Source organism: Macaca fascicularis, chromosome 18 (genome assembly GCF_037993035.2).
Source record: "Macaca fascicularis isolate 582-1 chromosome 18, T2T-MFA8v1.1".
NCBI classification, from domain to species: Eukaryota; Metazoa; Chordata; class Mammalia; order Primates; family Cercopithecidae; genus Macaca; species Macaca fascicularis.
This window is the reverse complement of record NC_088392.1, coordinates 48,798,276-48,824,220: the sequence shown is the minus strand read 5'-3', so window position 1 is coordinate 48,824,220 and position 25,945 is coordinate 48,798,276. Positions and strand designations below refer to the sequence as shown.

At 35.1% G+C, this 25,945-nt stretch overlaps 1 long non-coding RNA gene across 3 annotated transcripts in view; it reads left to right on the top strand.

Annotated features, from left to right (window-relative positions):
* Positions 1-25,945, top strand: part of LOC123570045 (uncharacterized) — a 357,619-nt gene that overhangs the window by 267,704 nt on the left and 63,970 nt on the right. The window lies entirely within an intron of this gene.

Sequence of the window (25,945 nt, the reverse complement as noted above, 5' to 3'; positions counted from 1 at the left end):
ATTTTTTTCTTGCTTCCACAGTTTCTGTTGAGAAGTCTGATGTAATTCTTTTTCACTTTCTACTGTAAATAATGTGACTCCCCTCTACCCTTTACCTCCTGGTTATTTTTAAGATGTTTTCTTTCCCTTTCATTTTCATCAGTTGGATTAGGATATTCTCAGGCTGTGATTAGTTTTTGTTTATTTTTAATTTAATCTCTTTGGTGTTCTGTCAACTTCTTGGATTGGCTATTTGGAGTCCACTATTAATTTTGGGAAATTATTGACTATTATTTCTTCAAATACATCTTCTGTCCTTTTCTCTCTGGTGTACCAAGACATGGATGTTAGAACTTTTGATATTGCTTCATAGCTTTGGTTGGTCTGTTCTGTTAGTTTTTAGTTTTTCACTAATTTTTCTGTTTATATTTCAGTTTGGGTAAATTTTTATTGACTTTCAAGTTAACTGACTCTTTCTGTGACTATTTCACATCTCTGTAAGTGCCCACTGATTACTATTTTAATATCCATTACTGATTTCACATGTCTGTTTATTTCTGGTGTTTCCAATGGATTATTTCTTATAATTTCCAAATCTGAACAAATGACCTATCTGATATTGCTTGCTGCCTCTTTTCTTTGAGAAAACTTAACATATTAATTATAATCATTTTCATTTCTCTCTCTGATAGTTCCAATATCTGTGTCATATTTGAATCTGGTTTTGGTGGTTGCTTTCTTTTACTTTTATTCCTTGTCATTTAATATATGCTTCACAATGTTTGATTGAAAGACATGTTGTATAAAGCAGTAGTCTTAGTTACATAATTTTATGTTTGGATATGAGTTTATATTACTCTTTTAGGCCCTAGTGTGGAAAGTTATTTTACACCTGTCAGAAGTCAGACTGGGATTGAACTCTGCTTTCTATTTGTACTTTGGTGTCCCCAGTTGACTTTGATTATTTCCATTTTAAGGAGGCTCCCAGAGAGAATCCTTGCCTTGCAACTCTCTCAATTGTATTCTATATGGTTTTTACTTAGTGTTTGTTCGTGTGGTGGGAGGGGACAGAGAAAGAAGGTGGGCCTCTAAAATTCCGATTAACTGTGAGCTTTATGCATGCATTGTGAACCTAGCTCTCAGCATCCTGGCCCCGAAAAGTCTTCTTGCCCTTTCTCTAGATGCATTGCTGAGTTTAGCAGATATTCCTTCATCTCTCCTGAGGAAATAACTTTTTTCCCTGTTCTTACCTTCTCCAGCTGCAATGTATTTCCAAAAGAGCCCACACGCTACCTTTTTGATTCCCTTCCCGCTGTGGAGTAAGGTTTTTTGTTCCATAAGAAAAAGTAAGCCAGAAAACTCTGGATGCAGTTTTGGTGGTGATTGCCGTTTCTCTCCTCCAGCTGCAACCGATTGTCACTGGTGCCTACAATATACACGTTTTATTGCTCTTTCACTTACCTTTAAGGCTTTTCGTTTCTCAAACAGATGGGGGAGTAAGTCCCAGTGAACGCTGGTGGTGGCTGCTCTTTCCAATCTCCAGCTAGCATCATGAAAAAGCTTTTCCAAGAATCTTCCTGATATTTCCTGTGAATAAAATAAACTCAGCATGAATTGTAAAGATGCTTATGTCATAATTTTTTTAATAAATAAGAAGGTAGACTTCAGCCTGAGTGATGAGAGTAAGACCTTGTCTCACAAAAAAAAAAAATAGGATGCAGAATTTTATGTGCAATATGATTAGAATTTTGTGCAGATGAATTAAACCATACATAGGAAAATAGCCTAAATTCTGCCGAGTCTAATTGCAAGATAACATCTAAACACATATTGTGGGCTGCTCCCTATATCCTGGAAAACGCAGAAAGCATTTTTTATTTTTTTTAGATAGAAATGTAGTCTCAGACATTTCCCAGGCTGGTCTCGAACTCTGTCACTCAGGCTGGTGATTCACCTTCTTATTTATTATAAAATTATGACATAAGCATCTTTATAATCCATGTAGTAAATGTTTATAAAATGTCTGCCTAGTGTTCGATTTAGACTGTACCCTGGTTAGTCTGACAGACTCTCTGTGTACTAATTGACAATTTTGTCTTCCAGAAAGACAAAGAAATGATAGGGGACCTAACCCTAATCATGCATAATATGGAGGGATAAGTTGACAGCATGTATATTATAGAAATCTTGCGAGAAAGTGATTATGATATCTAGAGTCTGATATCCAGGAAAGAAATATAATTTTAGTTGGACCTAAGGCAAATCATTAATTGTTCAAATAAATGGTAGGCAATTTTACATGTCTTTAATTTTTTAAAAAACTCAAAAGATTAGCAAAATTACCATGAACAGATTTCTGATTATTACACTAAATAATTGAAAAGATCACATTTTAAAATTATTCTGATAAGAATTAAGTAGGAGTAGCCCATGAGGACAATGTAGTTCTTTTGGTAAAAAGGGCTAAGGTTTTTAAAACACATGTGCTCTAAATGGCAAGAAGAAAAATCAAGAAGATGATTGCAAAAAGGGGCAGGCAGCAAATATCTGTCTGAATAGTATACAAAATGTACACTGAACAGTGTCAAGAAGGTAAAACTCAATATGACAAAACATTTGGGATAAAAATTATTGAGCCTTAAAAGTTTGATCTTAGAAATGTGTTCAGATCAAGATGATTTTGAAAATAATCAGCAATCAAAAAGGGCACATACAAGTGTAAAATTGATAAGATAAATATAAATTTAACTTGACAAGGGTGAGATAACTTCTTTAACATTTTTTAAACATAACTTCTGAATAACTCATTTTCTTCTAAGCATATCTTTCTAGACTTTAATTTTGATCCTCATCCTTGATTTTTTGCCTTTTATTTTTATGTGAATTATAATTTTTTTGATCTTGTGTATTTATTGATAGATTAGTCACTCACCCCTAGATAAATGAGTCTTAATGTCTATTAAGTTATATTATATTATTAAAAATTCAAGTATTTTGGTTAAGTTCTTGTTTTTAAGGTTTCTTTTATGGGCTGAGTCTGTGATGAGAGCCATGTTGCTCACTCACAGGATAGGGGTATTTTGCTTCTGCTTGATTGTTTTAATCTAATAAAGCATGGTTACTTTAAGCATTGACTCTTCCTTTCCATTTTCATTCTCTTCTAGTACAATGAATACTGAGCTTTTTTTTTTCTCCTTTTTTCTTTTTTTTTTTTGGAGGCTGTAGCTTTATGACTATAATAATGCTTTTGTGATATCAATATTTGTATTGGTTATATTTTTGAGGAGCACTCTTAATAGTACCAGAGGCAAAATAGATATCTTTGGTTTTTCAGTGTATTAGAGAAAAATAAATATGTGCAAACCTAGTCCTATAGCTTTGGCTAACTGGGCTGTCATTATTTAGGATTGCTCCAAGAGGAAGCTTTGCAATTTGTTAGCTGGTCTGGCCAGAGCTTAGTTGATTTGTGTCTATGAGCAGAATCTTTATCCACTCCTTCACCACATTATGGACTCTCTGGGAAAAACAAACTCAATAAAAAGTTTATTTTATCAATGATCCCTGGTCGTAAAGTATGAAATAAAGTCTTCTTTGATGTTATCTTTTACCAAAATTTTTTTTCTGGAAACTTCCATAAATCAAGGATTTGAACAAAAGCAAGTTAGGCTTCATGCATGACAAGATTCTTTCTCTCTTGCCTGATTAAAATGAGAGAAAGAGAGAACCCTGAGGAGTATTTTTAATACATTTTCCCCTGACACTGCATAAATCCAGGAACATTTATATGTTAATCAAATCAAAATAGGAATTATTAGGGACTGGAGAGCCCCAACATGGCTGTTATTTTCCCATCAACCTATGATAACAGCTCTGACGCTGAATTAAGGAGCTGAATATTACATAAGCTCCAAAAGGTTATAATACATGACAGGTTTAAGCAATATTAAATCCTAGAAACCCTGACCCACCTATTACATATTTATTCAGTATTACAAATTGTAAATATTTAAAAATACACAAAGATACAGTGTGGGTAAATTCTTAATGTTTAATGAAATTATTCATGGTATACAAAGAGTCGAATAACTCAACAAATACCATGAAGGTTAATGCATGCAATGGAATCTGCGGAGTCCAGCAATGAGAATAACACATTGTGTCCTTTCCTGGAGTGATCATGAAATGGAATTAACATGACCTGATTTCCATGGTTAAGGATATCTCTGTGGATAAAAGGAAGCAACATTCACCAAAGACCTACTAGCAGCTAATCCAGATTCAACGTCAGGTCTCCATCTCACGTGCTGGAACCCATTGATTTCTTCTACTGCTCTCATTTTAATGTCGTTTTAAGACAACACTCTGGTCGCTGCTAAAATGCTACATATTTAGCTTGTCTCTAAGAGGTCAGCCGCTGATTGGGAACAGATATAATATGTAATCACGGATGAGGAAATAATGGAAAACTCAAGAAAAAGTCAACAAAAAGATCTCAGGTAATGAGCCCAGTGGAGACATTTTATTTTGATTTCCAGGATATCTAGTGTTCTTACTGATAATGATCACAGATCACAATACAGCAGGTTTAAATTTACACTTCCTTTTTTTAATGCTACAATGCCCACACAAAATCTTTGTCTGCAGTGAATGGGTAAGCAGAAGAATTTCTTGGCAAACCCAATTTCCATCTACATTCAAAATGCCATTTCAGGTTCCCATCCTCAGTAGCAGTAGCAGAATTGCTCTGATGTTTGTAGAATTTTAAGGAACTGAGACATAAGAGAATTATGAATAAGGTTTCAGCTAATGCCTTATAAAAAGTCGCATATTTATAAAATATGATAAATATTAGTTAAAAAAGTGATCTGTTCATAAGAGTCTTAAAACTATCTTGTATACTTCAGTTGCTGAGTTTTCATCTTTTGAACATCTATCCACCTATCTAACTGTTCTGACTTTATACATGCATAGCCAATTTTTTTTGAAAAATAATAATAGACATTTATGTGAAACTTCACTTTCCTTCTACGATCAAAACAGTTATGTTGAAATCGTGTGAAATTTTCATGTTTTCTAAGAAGCCATATCCTTTCTTATAATTGTTCATTTAGGTGTATATAGTTGTTTCAGTGCAATATAATCAAGATCATTGCTCTTAAAAAAGTTGTTAATTAGCAGCAATTTCTACTTAATTGGCAGAAATAAGTTTAACTTTTGGGTATTAATCAAACAGGAATGGCTTTGATTTCATCAAATGAGTAAGACTATATGAATATTTTCAGACATAGACAGTTTTCTTCTCAAAAGATAAAGACTTTATGCAATAAATTTGATTAGTTTTGCAAAAATTATGTGTCATTTCCTGAAGAAGATAGCAAACATTACATTACACAGATTTCATATTATTTCTACATTTTAGGGGTGGATTAATAAGTCTTTAGTTCAAATTTAACAATTATTTAATGACTAGTACTTGTACAGTTCTAGAGCTTGGATATTTGGCCCTCCAAACCTCATATTGTAATTTAATCTCCAATGTTGGAGGTAAGGCCTAATGGGAGGTGTTGGGTCATGGAAGCAGATCTCTCATGAATGTGTTGGTGCCAACCTCGCAGTAATGAGTGAATTCTCCCCCTATTAGTTCCTGTCTGTTAGAAAGAGTCTGGTACCTCCCTCCTCTGCTCCTCCTCATCTCTCTCTCATTTCTCCTCTTGCCATGTGATTTCTGCACATGTGACTTTCCTTTGTCTTTCACGTAAGTGGAAGCAGTCTGAAGTCTACATCAGTTGCAGGGCTTGTAGATCTGTGAATGCAATACGTCTGTTTTTGGTGGTGGTTGTTTGTTTTGTTTTGTTTTTTAAATAAAAATCCCAGCCTCAGGTATTCTTTTCTAGCAATACAAATGGGCTAAAACAGGTAAAAATAGAAAGACCTACTCCTATCCCAATTGATACTGTCTTTGCCTCTCTACCTGCTACATAAATAACTAAACACAAATAAATACATAATGTGTTAGGGTTTGGTCTCAGAGTCTAGACAAATTTGAGTTTGAATTTACTTTCAGTAATAAGCAATGAAAAGAAGCTAATTCATCTCATTACTCAAAACCTTGGATTTCTGTAACACAAAATAGAGTTAATAATATGACCTATACCTAATTTACAGGGTTATATTAACTAAATTACTAATAAGTACAAGACCTGATAAGTAAAGACATCCAAAAATACTTATTTGCTAATACTCTGGTAATATTCAATACCTCTAATAAGGAATAGATTTTGAAAATTACTCATGAAAGGGTTATGACTCAGTAATAAAAATCTGAGTTCATAAATACCAAGTGGAATAGGGTAGGTAATCATAAAGATCACCTTTTTTATTATTCCAAACCTTTTCTTAAATCCTGAATATTTAAGCCAGAATCATTTTGTACAGCCAGGTTAACACCCACAACAGTTTTAGCTATTGCAAGAAGAGTCCTGTCTGTCTTGTCATGAAACTTGTCTATATTGTCCTTTAGTAGACTTTATTCCCTAGGAGAATCTTGATGAAATATTGAAAAATATTTGTGATATAAATTAACTAAACAAAGTTTCTATTCAAGAGTTACTCAACAAAGGACATTTTCTGTTTTCACTTAATATGGAACTCATACATAAACAAGAGTGATTAAAATTTTCTAATGGAGCCTGCAACACCTATTAGATACATTTCTGAAATGTTAGCCCAACCATTCAAAGTTGTTCTCAGTTCACATTTTACTATATTTTAATTTTTATCTCCTGCCATTGTACCAGGTAACAGGAATGAATATTTCAGCAGAACAACATTCATTCCCACTATGACTTTTAGCCATATATTATTTAATACACAGAACACCCTTCTTAATTCATGTATATAGAAAAATTGCCTTCAAAACTCTATGTTCAGATATAATATCATTAGTTCTACGAAGACTTTTGAAGTTGTTACTAAAAATTAATTATTCTCTCTTCAGTTATCCCATAGTCATTTTCTTTCTTTCTCTGATGTCTCTGTTATATTTTATTATAAATAGTTTTTAAATAATATTTTTAGGACATAGCCATAAAGTCCTTGAGGGTAGGACCTTTGTTGATCATACTTGTTGGACCTGCACTTATCATAGAGGGTGGCATTTAATTTTGGTTAGTAAAATTTGCTGATTTATTGTATTAGATTTAGAAACAGAAATCATGTAGGAGAAGATAACAAAAAATGTGTTTAACAGTATAACAGTTTACACTTCTAAGGACTCAACCAACCCAAATTCTGGTCTCTTGCGGGATGATTCAAATTAACCTTTTTCAATCACATTGTGAAACTTTTAGGGGATAAGTAACCAGGATATCACAATTTTCATAAAAAGATCTGATGGCATTAAAATGTGAATCAGGGTATTTATCACATGTCCCATGTTAGTAGCAAAACACCCTGTACCTCTGCATTTCTCAGAGTATTGGATACCTCCTTGTTATCTCTCTCTTCAATGAAGAAAAGTATAGTTTTGCTCTAAATATACTCAGCAGTTAAATGTCATTAAAATTAAAAATACTGATGGAAGAAATGAGCAGAAATAAACAATGAGCAATTTACACACTAAAAACAGTGACATAAGGTGGAGAATAATGGAAAATGAAAAAAAAAGTATAATGATGACTGGTTGACAGATTGCTGTCATTTTACTCTCTGGGGTTTTGTCACAACCTTCAGTGGGGAGATAACATTGAACATCTGGTGGACAACCAGTGCGGAACCTCAATGAAGCTGAGCGTGTGTAGTAGAAGAGGAATGAGCTTGGGGCTGTGGCTCATCTTCTCAGAAATACCTAAGAAAATAAAATGAGCCAAGAATAATATTGAATGATAATAGCTGCCTTCTAGGAAAACATTTGGGTCATTATATACAACTATTTATCTTGCAATCAATAGCAGGAAAATCAACTGAAAACTGCTATTCTTGTTTTTGGCATATACTAGCTATATGACCATAGGCAACATTTAACCTTAATGACCTTTAGTTTCCTCATGTATAAAATATGGATAATAGTAATTCAATAGTAGCACTCTACAAGTGCTACTATGCAGCAATTAATATATTGTTTACTGTGCTTTGAAAACTACTATATAATGATATATAATGCAATATAAAGATATGTAGTTTTTTCTTATAACTGTGTAGTTGTCCACTGTTTGACCTGATTAAATTAAATTAATTAATTGAATTTTTGATGTTTGAAAGATAATAGAATTTTCTATATTGAATATTATTCAGGTTGCTTAGCCTGCATTGTCTTTCCATCAGCTTTTAGAAATTCGTATATCTGATTCCTTCTACTTGCCATCTCCTATCATCAGTTAGTTGCTGGTAAACATTTAATTACTGGAAAAGCTCTAACTTATATTATTTGCCAATACCTGTGGTGTAAGTACTCTCTCTTTGGCTGATTTCAAGCTACCAAAGTAACATCATGTTGCAGAGCTGGAAGAGTCGTGCACAATCAGTCCTCGCCAGCTGGTAAGAGTTGGCTCTAGCATACCAACACTTAATACTCAATATAAACTAATTTCTTCTAACAGTCAACAAAAAATTGGAAACTTCTTTAATTCCCAACTTTCTGACTTTGAAACACACATAATATTCTTTTACATTTTATCAGTAAATTTAGAAAAAAAATTGGTAAGAAATATTGCAGATGCCAAGTTACATGAAATTTGAAGATAATAGTTATCTCTGAATTTCATTCAAACATTAATTAAAACAGGAAAAATTTTGCTGAAATTTATGGAGCCAGGTGTTCTGCTGAGCCCTCCAATGGATAAAGACATCGACTTTGTTTGTTTTGCTGCATTGACCCACTGGTGTATGCCTTCTCTCCCTAATTAGAACAACCTGCCTGTAATGAGTAATCTGCTCCCAGTTTTGTCCTAGAATTTATTTATTTTTCCTATATAGAAAGTGTCTGCAGATGGAAATCGAAAGTGTAATCTTTATTAGAGGTACATAAATTATGTTGCTTCATAATCCAGGTGACCAGATATTAGATAGTGGGGAAAGAGTGTCTTTCCCCCATATTTCAATGTGAAACCAAGTCTAATGGTTGGCATTGTCTGGCCCAAAAGGAGCAGAGAGTCCTGTTGAACAGCTCAGTATTTTCACTTTGAAAGCCTCAGGAGACAGAATTTTCTTGTAGAGGTAATGCTCTCCTGGGCTGGAGCAGTGATGAGTCCCATGTTTAGGTTTTTCTTGCTAATTTGATTCATTATGGTTTTTACCCAGTCACTTCCTAACACAATCAAGCAGTACACGGAGTCGTTGCCTGCCAGGTGAAGAAGAGAATTTTCTATCCAGGCACCAAATATTTCTTCCCTGGAATTTAAGTGATTCTGCCTTTTGCTAGCCACTTTGACTTTTACCACAGCCTTATTTAGTATAAACCCTGGAATACTTTACCTCATTCTTGTTTGATTTCTTTTGCTCCATTTTTTTTTTTTTTTTTGAAACTTGAGGAAACAGTTTTTCTTATGAAAAATGTTGAAAAGCAATGATTAAGGTTGATTCTATCCTGGGTACATTTTTTCCAATGCCTTCTTTGGTAAGTATCCATTCTGTGGTCTTTTTGCATTATATTGTTTTCCCTAGGCAACATGCAGCAGATGCCAGTACATTAATTTCTTAAAGAGACTGACTTTGTTAGAACCCTCTCCCCATTGTAACTGTCTTTTCCTTACTTTATTTTTAGAGCAGAGATAACTGATAAAACACGCATCCAGTGAGAAGCCAGGATTTCCTGATGTGTCTTTGAATTACTTTCCTTACCAAACTGGGCAATTCCAACCCTCCCCAGCATGTCCTCCTCCTGGAGGCTGCTACTAAGTAGCATCACATTAGAGATGCAATAGAAAATAGCACAAGTCCACATGTCCCCCCAAAAGAGCAATTGAAGATTTGCTTTATGCAAATAGCATTTTGTGTTCAGGCCTAATTGTTAAATCTATTCCCTGAATGATAATGTTAGTTCAGACTCTAGAGAAAAGAACAGAGGAATGGCACACCTTCTCTTGATCCCTGAAGACTAAATGGCAATACACTTTACTGAGATAATTCTGCTCCGTGGATGCCCTTTAGGCTCACTTCCAGAGAACAGCAACTGAAGACATCAGTACCCAGCTCTGCCAAGAACACAAGATATCATGTCCTCATTTATGGTTCTGAAATGAAACTAACAACCTTGGTGTAGGATGTTAAAAATCATAAGTGATATAACTATCATTAAAAAGTATCAAATACCCCATTGAATGTTCCCAGTTCCCACTGAGAGCTATTAATGAAAGTTGTGTTTCACTGGAACAACCAAGAGTAAACAAGTTCATAGTTAAAGCTGCTGATATTTTTTTTTTAATTTTTGTGTCTTCTTCTCAACTTAGAAAAGATAAAAGCCAAAGTAAAGATTTTATGTCACTCTTCCTTCCAATTTATACTTCTTTGATTTTACTTTAATCATTTAATACTTAAACATTTATCATGTACAATATATTTTTAAATCTTTGGACTCTGCAACATTAACCTCACATATACTTTCTCATTGGATTCTTACAAAGAACGCTGTAAGAATAATTGAACAGGTATTAACATGGTCACTGTTTAGCAAAGAGGGAGCTCAGAATCAAAGACCACGAATGCTAAGTTAAAATTCTAAGCTAGTTTTTAAATGTCCAAACTATGACTTGTTTCTTTTCTAACAGATTGATTTTCCTGCCCACCCATATATTAAAGAGTATTATTTAGTTACCTACTACTGACTTGATTTTTTGCCTATAGGAAATTTTGCACATTCATTTGACTTTAACTTTAAGGCAATCTTATTCTCCTAGTGCTGGTAAAATCCTCAACATACACATCAGCCAAAGAGGGCCCAGGAGACAATGAAAGTTGATGAGATTTTAGAGAAATGTGGGAAACTTGCAATCTTTGCGGGTAGTGAGTCTTAGGGGAGCAGGTGTCGCAACAGATCTAGTGAAAACCTAGAGTATAGGCAAAGGCAAAAAAAGGAGAAGGGTTTTTTTTTTTTTTTCTTTCTCCTGTAATCATAAGATGGAATGCCTGTGTGGCGGAATGGAGAATAGTGAAAAATACATTAAAAATGGTCACTCTTACTATTATCAAAGAAAGAGAAATTAAACCACCAATAAAATAATATTCGTATCTTTCCAAACTGATGATCTTCAGAGGAAAGGACTATGCTCAGGATGTCTTAGACTATGAAGAAAAGGAACTCTTTACACTACTAAGGAATCATATAGTAATTGATATAGGTGAGAATTATGGCAAGAAAAATGTTCTACTTGCCAATTTCATTGAGTAGATTTTCAATAAATATTTCCTGATTGATTAAATATGGTCCATTTTTATTCAATGGTAATTTAGTCATTTCAGAAATATGTGTTCCTTGTATACATTTGGAAAAATGATGCATAGAACCATCAAATAAATATATGTTAGTGAATAATAATGACACATGTATAATATGAGAATAGTGTTCTAGGTTTTTAGAGGAGAAGAAGAATCCTGTAAGAAAGAGTGGCCAGAAGAGGTCATTCAGAGTCTGAGTAACACTAGCTGAGTCTGAAATCTGAGTGTATGCTATCCCCATTAAGCTACCAATGACTTTCTTCACAGAATTGGAAAAAACTGCTTTAAAGTTCATATGGAACCAAAAAAGACCCTGCATCGCCAAGAGAATCCTAAGCCAAAAGAACAAAGCTGGAGGCATCACGCTACCTGACTTCAAACTATGCTACAAGGCTACAGTAACCAAAACAGCATGGTACTGGTACCAAAACAGAGATATAGACCAATGGAACAGAACAGAGCTCTCAGAAATAATACCACATCTCTATATCCATCTAATCTTTGACAAACCTGACAAAAACAAGAAATGGGGAAAGGATTCCCTATTTAATAAATGATGCTGGGAAAATTGGCTAGCCATAAGTAGAAAGCTGAAACTGGATCCTTTCCTTACTCCTTATACAAAAATTAATTCAAGATGGATTAGAGACTTAAATGTTAGACCTAAAACCATAAAGACCATGGAAGAAAACCTAGGCAATACCATTCAGGACATAGGCATGGGCAAGGACTTCATGTCTAAAACATCAAAAGCAACGGCAACAAAAGCCAAAATTGACAAATGGGATCTAATTAAACTAAAGAGCTTCTGCACAGCAAAAGAAACTACCATCAGAGTGAACAGGCAACCTTCTCACTCATAGGTGGGAATTGAACAATGAGATCACTTGGACACAGGAAGGGGAACATCACACACCGGGGCCTATTGTGGGGAGCGGGGAGGGAGGAGGGATAGCATTAGGAGATATACCTAATGTAAATGACGAGTTAATGGGTGCAGCACACCAACATGGCACATGTATACATATGTAACAAACCTGCACGATGTGCACATGTACCCTAGAACTTAAAGTATACTACTAATAATAAAAATCTGGGTGTAACCTAGGGACATAGAGAGCAATGATGAAAGAATTCCAGGTGTAACACAGCTACTGGGGAAGAAATGTGGAAGTACTTGAGACAGTGCGCACTCAATTGGGGTGAATGGCGCTATGAGTATGATAATGGTATAGAAGACAATCTTTTCCTTTGAACTTACAAACCATCGCTCTTCTGTTAATATATGTAATGAGTTTTGTTAATTCATAAATATATAACATCTAGATTTCTTTAGTTCATTTAAATATAGACCCTTGAGTAGTTTCATAAATGGAAATCTAATTTATTTTATTTTCAGTAATAAAATCACATGTTTTAAATTTAACTGAGGGCTTTTTCATTTCATCTATTCATAAAAATAGACTCAACAAGAATAGTGGTGAGAGGCTATTTCAACGGCCTGTTATTCCTAAAAGAGCCCAAAGTGAATTCAAAGTGACTATTGCCACAGTGCGGGTGTATCGTTTGTGTTTACATTTACTTTCCTGACTGGCTTTGATTGTATTTAAATGTTTTTCCTAATTAAATATGTTCCTCAACATACTTTAAGATATAACTTCTTAAAGTTATGTTGAGTTAAAGGTATAACTCATCATAACTCCCATTGAATGTACTTCAGATTATGTCATAAAATAAGATCTAGCTTCCCCCCAAAAAGTGAATGTTGGTATTAGAAAGAGTTCAAGGCACTTTTGCAGCTCTGGGAGAGTATGACTATGAAGAGCCCTGCAATCCTCTCTGAAACTATGCCATTATAATTGCCAATAAGAAGCTTTTAAAGATTTAGCATTTTTAATGAATATAAATTTGTAATTCTTTGTTTTATTCTATTTTTAGAATCTTCAAAATGACATACTCATAAAGAAAATAGTATCAGGAGATATATCATGTATAAAATACATCTATTCTAAACTTCCAGATATGATATATTTATAACTATTCAAGGGTACAGATCCAATCCACTCTTATTTTTCACAAATTTCAAGGGCCTCCATCTTATTTCCTAGCCGTTTTTATTTAATCCCTGCTCCTAAATAATTTCTTGTCATCTGTCCAAGTAAACAGTATTTCTCAAGTCAAAAGTTATCTTTTCTACCTGCAACCAAAGACTTTTTGGCACCAGGATTGCTTATGATACCTTTCCTTCTTGACAATGCAGTGTTTTGTTTTTCTCTCTCTATTCTGGTAAGCACTCTTTATTCTCAATTCAAGTCATGTCTACTTCTGTTGCACCCAGTAGCAATGGAATGTTGTCTGTAGATAATCAGATCTTCAGGAAGATCAGACAGCAACCTAAAGTTTCCACTTTGCCGTAATAATGCCTTGCCTTTTCAAAAATAACATTATGAAACTTCTGAATCATCTTACTGATGCTTATAGCTATAATATTGTATGTGCTTATGTAACAATCATGCAATTTACATTGATGCGAATGCCTTCCTGAATTGTGTTTGTGTTGCCTGTGAGGAGTTTTGTTTGCTTTTATGGCCTTCTTTGTTCCTGCTTCTGCAAGGAAACAAATCTTGGAGAGGGTAGGTTCATTTTGTTCTCTACCTCTAAGACTGTGCAAGATACCTATTCTTATATGACAAACTCAGTGGTGTAAGATGATGCCAATACTTTGTTTATTGAATCATCAGTTTGGGCAGGGTTCAGTGAGGATGGCTCATCTTGGGTTCACATGGCATCAGCTGAGGCAGTTTAAGCAGAAGTATCCACTTACAGATGGTTCACAGATGTTTGAAAAGTGGGTGATGGCTGTCAGCTGAGAGCTAGGCTGGGGCCTTTGTTTCTCTACAAATAATTCTCTCCATGAGGCTGCTGGAGCTTTCCTGCAGCATAGTGGCTGTTCTTCACATCCTGTGATGCAACAGAGAAGTTATTTGACCCTACATGCACAAAATATAATGGGAGATAGGATGACAGCAATAGACTGTCCCATTTAAAAAGAGAAGAATTAAACACATAGAAGTCACTGGTTCATAGCATTTCTAAAACCTAACTAAGCACATATCATCAGTTCATTAATTATTGTTCAGCCTTGCGTTTGGGAATGATTTTCCATGGCTCTTGGCTCTGTACTCTGAATGATCCCTTTGTTTCCTATCAGAAACCCCATGTTTGCAGCTGAGTAGATTTCTTAAACTTCTGATGTTGTAAATTAAGAGCCCCAAAGCCTCCTTTTATTTTGTATTTTCTATGTACCTTTTATTTCATGCTAGCATAATTAATAAAATATTGGTTGAGTTCCCACAGATGAATTATAATCCACTACATTAGATAAAATCTATTCAATGCCAATCTGTTCGAGATATACTCTTCTAAACTTTGGGCTCCAGTGAGGCCACTGTGAGAAAACACCTTTGCAATTCTTAGAAAACCTGTTACTTAACTACAAGGCACAATATTAGGAATATTAGAAACCCTATTAGGCATGCCCTTAAAACTGTTTGAGTTCTGAAAATAAAAGACTCTTTTAGTAATGTCAGGGAGACGTTTACAATGAAGCCATCCCATTCTGACATCCCACTGGATTTGGTGTTCACCCTAAAATCATATCTTACTTTAAGAATCTATTTCTCATAGAGATTAGAAATAAGAAACAGTCCATATTAGACCCTTAAACTTCTGTTTCCTTCATTTATCCTTTAAATTCTGTTCAATGACTTAATAGCTCCTTCATTTTTCTCCTCATACTTTATCATAGGCAACTAGTCTCTTAGAACTTTCTGCATTTTGTCCTGAAAATCTATCCAGTACAATCCATGAGTTCACTAAGTCTCCTCTCTATTTCCCATTTTGTCACTGAATAATGTTGACAAATGTTTGGACACTTCATAAAAGGGAACCCCTTTTCTCTTGCTCACATTCCACGTCTCAGATTTTTGTTGCAATAGCACTTCTAGGAACTAATTAAATTCTGGCTGCTAACTGCTAAGCAAGAAATAATTTCAAAACTTGATGACTTCAAACAACAGTGATTTTATTCTACCTTGTCATTTTGTGGCTCAGGAACTTGGGCCATGCTCAGTTGACACTGAACTGACAGCCAGGATGACCTGGTGGTTATTCACGCATTTGGCACCAGGATGTGGATGACGGGAAGAGTGGGCCAATGTGAGGCTCTCTCCCTCTCCATGGAGTCTTGGGATATCTCCCAGTGTTCTCTTCAGCAGGGTAGTTGCACTTCTAACCTGGTGGTTTAGGTCTCTCAGATTGAGTGTTTTTAGAAACAGGAAGTAGAAACAACCTGGTACTTAAGGACTGAATCTAGAAAGTAGCATGTCACTTCTGCTATATTCTATGACGACTGCTCAGATTGAAGGACAGGGGACATAAACCCTCATCTCTCAAAGGGAATGATATCAAAAAACTTGAGACTATCTTTAGTCACATTCTACCCCAGTGAATGAATGTTTAAATATCAATATTATTTCTAGCACAGAGTTTTCAAATGGAATTGATTTAGCTTGTATGATCAACCATAAGCCTATAATTTAAGGTGGTATTTTGGGTTATACATTTGCATATATTTTAATAGATAGGGTTTAGAATCTATTTTGATACTTGAAATGTTTTCACTTTTTTAAAAAATCAACTTAGTTTTGAGGAAGAAACATCCCATAATTCTTAGGTAGTAACACTTGGAAATTTTTATTGTATTCAATTCATTCATGGATATTTGCCAAAAATTTATCGTCAACATACCTTTTGCTTTTTGTCTCTTTCTCTTTGTGGCACTCTATTAACTCATGGAAAACTTTCCCAATCTTTCTACTCTGAAGGTCCATATTCATTTTTTCTGATCATTTCATTTTTACGCTTTCAACTCCTATTACTTTCTGCAAAGGCTGACAAACTTCATATGCTATTTTTTTCTTTTTTTTGCTGCAAGCTAAGATCTGTCTTTTCCTGAAACTTTTTATCTGCTATCTCTTGCCTTGAAACCATCAAGCCTGCTGTTTTTTATATCTTAATTGGTTTTCTTAATTTAACCATATTTATTCCTTAAAAGATGGCAGGATATATTTTTCAATTTCCTCCAACTCTTACAGATTTCACATTTGCATTTACAATATACTTTAGAAAGGCATACCTCTTTTTCATTTCTAATATCTTCTAATGAGGTTCTATTAACTTTTACTCTCTGTTGCTCCCTTATACTTGATCATGGTAACTATATGGCTGATAAAAATGTTACAAGATGCAAAATTATATTTTTTCTTCCTCAAAAATAGTTTGCCTCGACAGAGCTTTATTTTCAGATGATATTGGTTTCTTTTTTTTTTTTTTTTTTTGCCTTAAACATTAGTTTATCAAATCTAGAAATTCATGGGATTCTTGACCCACTATAATCCAGAAATATATTTAGACTGGGCAAAACGCTGCAAAAGAAAATAAGACTATGACCTCTTCTGAACCCTGTCCTATTTGTAGAATAAAAGGAAAGCAAAGAGCAGATACAGAAATGCTGAAACACTGACAGAAAGCCTCTGAAGTAAAGCCCAACTCAAAAAACTTCTCTATAGATATGGAAAGCCCAATTTTGTTACATTTTCAAGTACTGTATGGGTCACCCTATTGTAATCTAGTATAAAGTTGTCAAGGACTAGAATAAACTGTTTTATGATTATTTTATCCAGGCTGTGAGATTGGGACTAGAGAAAGAAAAAAATAAATTAAAAACTAGACAAGCCCTGGAAAATCCATGACAAATTTCTTTTTAAGGATTGTTCTTATTGAACAATAAGGGAAATAAAAGGCCACTGTTTCACCAGACTATATTATCTCTTTTCTCTGGTTACACACACACACACACACACACACACACACACACACTTGAAATGCTTAAACTAAAGAAGAAGGAATGTTTTAATCATAGTCATCATTATTATAAATTTATTAAGGCATGTAGAATATTCATTGTTGAATACTGAAATACACTGTTGTCAAAATAGAAACTAAGGAACACTTATTGAGCATTTGCTAATTGCCCAACCTTGAATTAGGCATGTTTATTTGTGTTATCATCCTACAAGGTTTATGATATGGCAATACCAGATAGAGTTTGCCAAATAAATAGGATGAATCATAAACAACATATAAAATCTATAGTGATTTAAAAGAAGGTTGCCTTGATAAGAAAACAGATTTTGTTAGAAGGAAACTAAGCAATGTATTCATTCTATGAAACATCCAATGAAAGGAATTATATTACACCAGACCTCAAACAAGAATCCTGCTGGAGAATAAAGAGTATATCTTATTTTCTGAATCAAGACAAAGGCCAAGAAAGACTCTGTGTTTTAGGGCATGAATCTCACTGGGTAATAACAAAGCTGAACCTAGAGGCATCCTGACAATCTGGGCTCTTCCCAGTCACACAGATGTTCCTTCCTCTGATACCTAAGGAGTATTTTCCCAACTCCTAGGTGAGACACTATGACTGTGGTTTTTGGAAGAAGTCTATGTAATTTCTTTTCTCATCTGGAGACGGGTTTAATTGCAACAACTACTTTAGGCCGGCAGTCGTGTCAAGATTCAGGATCTTAGCTTCATTTTTACCTACAAAAGCTATTTTTGTGCATAGGCATACTTCTTGTTTTTTATTATATAATGTACCCAAATTAGTTTTTCTTCTTATAACCACATAGGAGGTACAGAAATAACATTTTAATCTTTTAAAATTAAAAAAAGTGAAATTTTAGAAAGTAAAATAATTTAAAAAAATTTAAAATACACTGAATTATAATATACCAGGAGTTGGCAAATTATAGACCACAAGCCAAATCTGCTTACTGTTTTCAAACAGACTGTGAGCCCAGTATATTTTTTATAATTTAGGTGATTAAAAAAAGAAGAAATTTCCTGGAACTTGACAATTCTGTGAAATTTAAATATCAATGTCTATAAATAAAGATTTTTTGGAACAAAGCCAGGCTCATTTGTTTACCAGTGGTCTATGACTGCTTTTGTACTAGTACATCAGAATTGAGTGTTGAGACTGAGGCCATATGGCCCACAAAGCCATATTTACATATTTAGATATTTACTACCTGGCCATTTAGTTTGCTGACCCTTGTAATACATGCTCAAGTGATTATTTCAGAATTGAATATTCTCCTAGCTAAATTTACATTGTCAAACTAGGACAATGGAAGGCCTTGATGAATTGTTCATTGTGCTTGAGTTCAGGATACTGTCATGTACCTAAGTAATCTTTCACATTCTGGGCAATCTCTCCTAACAGTGACATGGGAATCTATATATTTGACAGCCAGATTTTAAAAAGTGAAAAATTGGTTTTTCATATAGAAAAATCTGCTATAAAGTTTTCATTTGATTTTGGATACACTGACCAAAGGAAAGGATCAATGAGACTCGTAAATTCAGGGAGAGAAGACATTGTCATTATTTTTGCAATACATTTTTCGAAAACACTGATGTTGGTAGAAAACAATAATATTTACTTCTTTTTTTAAATACTTTTGTCTGCTGATTGCAAGACATTGGTCTAGGAAGCTTTTCAACTCCCCATATTTCTCTTAGCTCAAAATTAACTATTTCCATTTTCACGGGTGGGCTTCCTTCTCAAATTATTCAGATTCATCAATCTGAAATCTCCAGAACTCTCTTCAGGTATCTCGAATGGGACTGAGGTCCTAACCCTGGCTTCCTGAAACAATTTTCCCATCAAAAAAGATGTGCATCAGATGCTCAGACGGCAAATGGCCACCAGAGTCACTTTTGAATTTTCAACTGACATCATACCAAAACATTTTGAAAGGATAGGCTGCTAGGACACCTCCTTGGAGTAGCACTGCCAGTGATTCAGATAATATCTTGGTGCTATTGTAAGCACAGAAAAGGTATTTGGTATATTCCTTTCGCTTATGAAAAGAATGTTGTGATGAATTTTCTAGCCCCTAAACAAATTCAAGAATAGTAAGTCAGGTCAAGCATTCTAAGTTTAACCAACTAACCATAATGTACCGTTATAATATATAGATAGTGAGGGGTAATAAAATTACTATGACTATGATTATCTCATCCTACTTCTGTCTTTATCCATCTCAATCTGGGTGGGTTGCCTCCCTGTTATATCAACTTATCCCATCATCTGTGCATTGGTTCCTGCTGTTTCTTCTACTTGGAATTATTCACATTTTTCCTTTCTCATTGTATTCAACAAAATGACTCTGAGACATGAGAAAAACTGAGGATGAGAAAAATTCAAATGAAATGGTAAACTAAGGGGACACTTATTCAGGTCAGTTTTCAGGCACAGGTGAGAACTCAATAAATATAATCTTGAGTGAAAGTTTTACAGGAAATAGAAATTAGGGGAAGAAGACAAAGTTTGCCATCAGGAAGGGTTGGAGATGGCCCCCTAAACATAGGTTACATACATAATCAGGAGAGTTCTGAAAAAAGCTACAGTAAAGACACCTAGACCTAAAGAAGTTTATCTATCAAGCCACAGTACAGATTATCTCTATTTACCTCTCTGTATGTGCCTGACAAATTTTCATTAACAAGTTGTTGTTGACATTTCTGCCACATATTTATGATACAATACTTGGTAAACACTCACTTTTTTTTTTTAATATTCTTAGCAACTTTTTTCCCCTGATAAGTCATAACATGACCTCACATTCCAAATGGATGATGAACAACAATTGCATAATCTTTATGAAGGAAAAATGTTTTTCAGTTGTGCTAAAGAAATGGGGCCTGTAGCAAGACAAACTCTGATACTTGGACTTGGGAAACTATTTTTAAATAGTTCAAAATACCAAACTTAGAAATATTTTCTCATAATTACTGTACTGAGCATTACAGTTATTATTTATTGGAGTCAATATAGTGAATCAGAAATTCAACAAATCTTTTAGTAAAACATAGTGAAGCAAAGATGTTTTATTGTCTCTTCACTAACAATACCTACGCTGGACATGGTGGGTTATGCCTGTAATCCTAGCACTTTAGGAGGCCAAGGTGAGAGGATGACTTGAGCCCAGGAGTTCATGACCAGATTGAGCAACATAAGGAGACCCTGATCCTACAAGAAATAATATAAAAATTAGTCAGGCATGGTGGCACACTCTCATAGTCCCAGCCCAGCATTGAGGTTACAGTGAGCTATGATTGCACTGCTGCACTCCAGACTGTGCAACAGAGTGAGACATCTCTGAAAAACAAAACAAAAAACCAAACCAAACAAACAAAAAACCTCCGAAACCCCTAACATATGCCTAAATTAACTATAACAGAAATACCATTTGAAAATCTCCCTTCTCAAGTTGTAGAAATATCAATTCCACATCTCATAAATCTTTAGAATGTAACTCTTATTTTTATGACACACAGGCTGGAGGAAGTACCAGAGGAGTGGCTAAGCCTTCAAGGAGTGGCCTTGGGTCACTCTTTTTTATTCTATCTCTGGTCACAAAACCATACTAACAGCAAAAATCCACTCCCACCAAGTATTTATGAGATGGTAACTTTTTCAATCAAGGGAAATCATCCTCCTTCATTCTCTTACCTCTTTCATTTTTATTTCTCTCTCTGCTCTAGTAAACAAACCACTTTATATCAGCTGCTATTCCTAAAGGGGCACATCAAAACAGTGTGAGGAACCAGAAAAGGAACATGATCTACTTGCTTTAAGACATTTTGAGCTTCAAATTAACTTCAAGTTGAACCACATTACTTTTTCTTTTTTTAAAAAAAAAAGAAAAGAAAAATAAGAAATATAAGAAAACAATATGTGTAAAGAAACAAAAATGGTTACAGCCTTAAACTACAAATAATGATTTTTTATATAACAGCATATGAACCTATCAAAAAATATACCCAGTGACATAAACAGAGTTGCTTCCATTTATTTTGAAAAAGATGCATATTTTTCTGGTTAAACAAAGAATGCTTGTTCCAACAAAGAATACTTTATTCAGTGTGGTGGGCTATATTTGCACAAGTGAACCAAGAAAGAACAGAATACGGCCTGGCTGAAGTAAGTGAGATGACCTGTGTGAATCAGGGCCACACAGCTGAAAGGAGGCAGAGCTAGAACTTAAACTAAGTTCTGTCTGACACTTAAAAAAAAATAAAGGATAAAATTGGGTGTGAGAGTCATCTTTTCATTTCTAGTCAGCTTATTAACATCTGAGTTCTACCATATAGAAAGCTCAATTTTGCCTGCCTGATGTCTAATTAATTAGCTATCTACTTCTTTAATGCCTAACTCTACCTAACTCCTTAAAATGATGTTAATAATAATGATGACGGTGGTGATGATAATGGGCAATAATTATTGAAAACTTACCCTGTTCAGATTGTCTTTAAGATTACAAAATCTATCCTTTTTGTTTAACATTAAAGGCAACAAGATAGATGGTCCTATTATCTCCATTTGTGGATGAGAAAAGTGAGGCTTACGAAGCTTAGCTATCTTTGCAACACCACACAAACATCAAATGGCAGAGTTACTTCTTTATTGCACATCAACCTTCTTTATCACACGCCAAAAGACATCTTTCTCAACACTATACTGTGCCTTTCATATTGGTAAATATTTATTCTAATTCAAATAACAGTTCATCCTTCAGAGTATTATCTGTTGAAGCCACCAATAATGTTTTTTCTTGTCAAAAGCCTTCAGTTGTTCCACAATGTTGGTGGAATACAGTCAAAACTCTGTATTTTAACTTCTAAGATATTCTGCAAAATGGACTTGCACTAACTTTCTATCCTACCACTTACTACTTGTTTGTATGAACGTTTGGCTGCAGTCAAAATGGCCCTTCTTTCACTGTCTCTGTAGGGCACCATGCACATCCTTACCTCTGGCTGCTGTTGCTCATATTACATATTCCATCTGGAATATTCTGTCTCCTCTTCTCCTTTTTTTTTTTTTTTTTTTTTTTTTGAGATGGAGTCTCGCTCTGTCGCCCAGGCTGGAGTACAGTGGCGTGATCTCCACTCACTGCAAGCTCCACCTCCCGGGTTCACGCCATTCTCCTGCCTCAGCCTCCCGAGTAGCTGCGACTACAGGCGCCCGCCACCTTGCCCGGCTAATTTTTTTGTATTTTTAGTAGAGACGGGGTTTCACTGTGGTCTCGATCTCCTGACCTAGTGATCCACCCACCTCAGCCTCCCCAAGTGCTGGGATTACAGGAGTGAGCCACCGTGCCCGGCCTCTTCTCATTTTTAAATACCGCATAGCCTTGATGATCTAGTTTTATAGTCTCCTCACGTCTATGGAGTTTCATAGACCATTCCACCTCATAAGGATTTGTCCCAATTCTGAAATCATAGCATTTAATACATCTGTTACACTTTTCTTCAATTTATCTTTCAGAGTCAGGAGTTTTCAACATCTTATAGTATTATTTAACTGTTAAAAAATATAAAAATTCAATTTCCTGTTCAATTATAACTCGTTAAGGGAGTAGGCACTCTGTCATGTCTCCAGGCTTCCTTATAGCATATAGCGCTGTGGCTTTTTGCTGGTGAATCCATTATGATGACTTGCTGATTTGTTGTTATCTATAAAATGCATGAGTTTAGAATTTGAATGTAGGGAAAAATCTATAGTTCTAAATTTACATTTGTAACAAAGTAAACATAACATTTTATTTGTTGAATTTTAGCAGCCAATGAATTTTAAAGAGAAAAATATAATATTATTGCAAAAAAGCAAGTAATATTTCTATCTGGAAGCTTCTGGCATGACTTAAAATTATCCCTGACTCCAAGTATCCATGTCCTGTGTGATCTTCTTCCATTGAGTGTGGGCTAGACACAGCGATGTAATGAATAGAATATTGTAAAAGAGATGTGATGTCACTTCAGTTATACAAGACCATTGCTGTCATTTTACTGGTAGACTTTCTTTTTTGTTGACTTTGATGGAATAAGTTGTTGTGCTGGAGAGGCCCATAAGGTAAAGAACTGGGGGCAGCCTCTGGCCAGTAGCCAGCCATGTGCTGAGGCTCTCACTCCAACAGTCTGCAAGTCTTACCCACAACCAGGTCAGCGAGCTTGGTTGAAACAGATTCTTCTGCAGTTGAACCTTCAGATGCAACTCCAGGACTCAATTGTAGCCTGTGAGTGACCCTGAAACAAAGGGCCCAGATCATCTCTTCTTGGACTCCTGGCTAACAGTATCTTAGATGATATATGTGTATTGTTTTAAGCCATTACTTAGTGGGGTATTTTCGGCATTACATAATTTTTTTCATGTATATTTGCATGGTTTTATTTCCATAAATCATCAACTGACACTTTTAAATCTTGCTTTTTGCAGTCACTATTCTCCACCTGTGAGAGAGCAGTAAGTCATATAGTCCTGATTCTAATAGTAAAAACGGAGAAGGGCTCATACCTGTTAGATCTCATTTCAAAATTACAACAATCCTGTGAGGGAGGTAGGTTGATAATGGCGGACAGATGTCTATATTAGTGCCATTTTTTAAAATATGCCAACATTAATAAGGATCAGGTGTGTAGAAGAGAAGAAACCATTTGTCTATGGGAGTGAAGGTGAAGGGAAAATTATATTTTAAAGTCCTTCCATCATATAACAGTTGCCTCTTTCGCTACTGATATTTATTATTTCCACTGCTCTTTAATGGAAAATTTACAAAAAGAAAATTGATTATAGTTTTGTGTGTGTGTGTGTGTGTGTGTGTGTGTGTGTGTAGGTGAAAGAACATCGCCATAATTTAATTTGAGAATGTTGCATTCCTTCTAGGTGAAAGCATTCAATCTTCTATTTTCCTGAGACCTGAACCATGTGTGGCATGCTAGACTGGGTGAATTTGAGATTCCCACAAATATTTGTTCTCCTGAGACTAACCCAGTATTGTTTCAGATGAAGACTAAAATATACATCCTCTCCTTGGGTGATAATATAAAATCACAAAGGACTATGGGGAAGGCTTTGTCGTTCCCCCCAGCACTTGCTTTCACACCTTTTTGTGCCACTGAGCAAACATTTAACAAAGAGGAAAATAACAGCAATTTGTTCCGACTGGTAAACTCAATATTCCATGCCAAGTTATAGTAGCTTTCTGGAAACTAAATATGCTCAGTTAGTAATGTATGTGTGTGTGCGTGTGTTTGTGTGTGTGTGTGTTCTCACATACTTCATCAATAAAAGATCGTGACTCAATTTAGGTATTTACAAACAATGACAGAAAAAGTTTTAAAATGTAAAGAAATATTACATATTACATATATGTATATGTGCATATAATTGAGTGCATGCAAATATGTCTATCCAATTTGTTTTTAATTGATAGTTTGTTAACACAGACATCCCTAAGGGTTGCATATGATCAAGCCATTAGAAAGCTCTCTGGAATTATCAAGGGCTCCTTAACTACTAAATAATAAGTCAATCATATCAAGGAGCTGGCTCTATGAGGTAACTGCAGACACTAAGTGCTTCTTGGTCCTACACTAAAAATTCTGGAACTTTCCACTACTGTACCTTTTCATCAGTACCCAGAGAATGGAGGAGCAGCACTTCTTTTCTTAGAAAAACCATTTCTAAAGCAACTGACACCTCAACCCCTACTCCCCCAAAACTGTACAAAAATATCCATATTTTATTATTTATTTCTTTATCTTTTTCTCAGTTCCTGGAGGACAGGACCTATATCATCTGCCTCTTTTCCCATTAAATCCTCCTCCAAACTGTTCATTCAGTGACTATCTTACTCTTCTTCCCAGGATTCAAGGAAGCTTTTCAAAGGGGCGCTGCGGTTAAACTAGAGAGTTGAGGTTGCCAGTACTTGGACACAAGCCCTGATGCTAACTGGGAGTTTTCTACTTATATGCTTCTCAGAAGGCTGTGAAAAGAATTACATTCTGGATTGGGCCTAGGTTCTTATGGCAGTTGTAAACATTTTAAGAAAGATACTTCCCTGAAACCATCAATTTGTAAATTGCCTTATGTTTTGTTGCTCTATGAAAATTAACTCTTTTGGCAACAATTTTTTGGGGGGAGGAATTTATCTAATAAACAATTACTTCCAACTTATTTTGTGTTTAATGACCCATGTATTGGTTAGGGGAACCTAGATACTATACAAATAAACCCCCAAATATCCCAGGTTAATAAAATAAAAGAGTATCTCTTACTTAGGTAGGAGACCAAAGCAGAGGGGCTCCTTGTCTGTGGTTGCTTTCCTCCTGCTGTGATCCAGAGACCCAGGACCCATGCACCACTTGGCTCTACCTTCCCCTGTTGACTTGCAAGTCTTGTGCTTAATGACAGTCCCTGGGTGGTTCCAGGGATTGGGAAGAAGCCTCCATTCTGCTTCTAGACACACAGCCACCCCTGGATGCAAGGGGGCTGAGAAATATCCCCAACTGTGTGTCTGCCTCATGCTGCAATCCCTCACAGTGGAAGGAAAAACAAGGA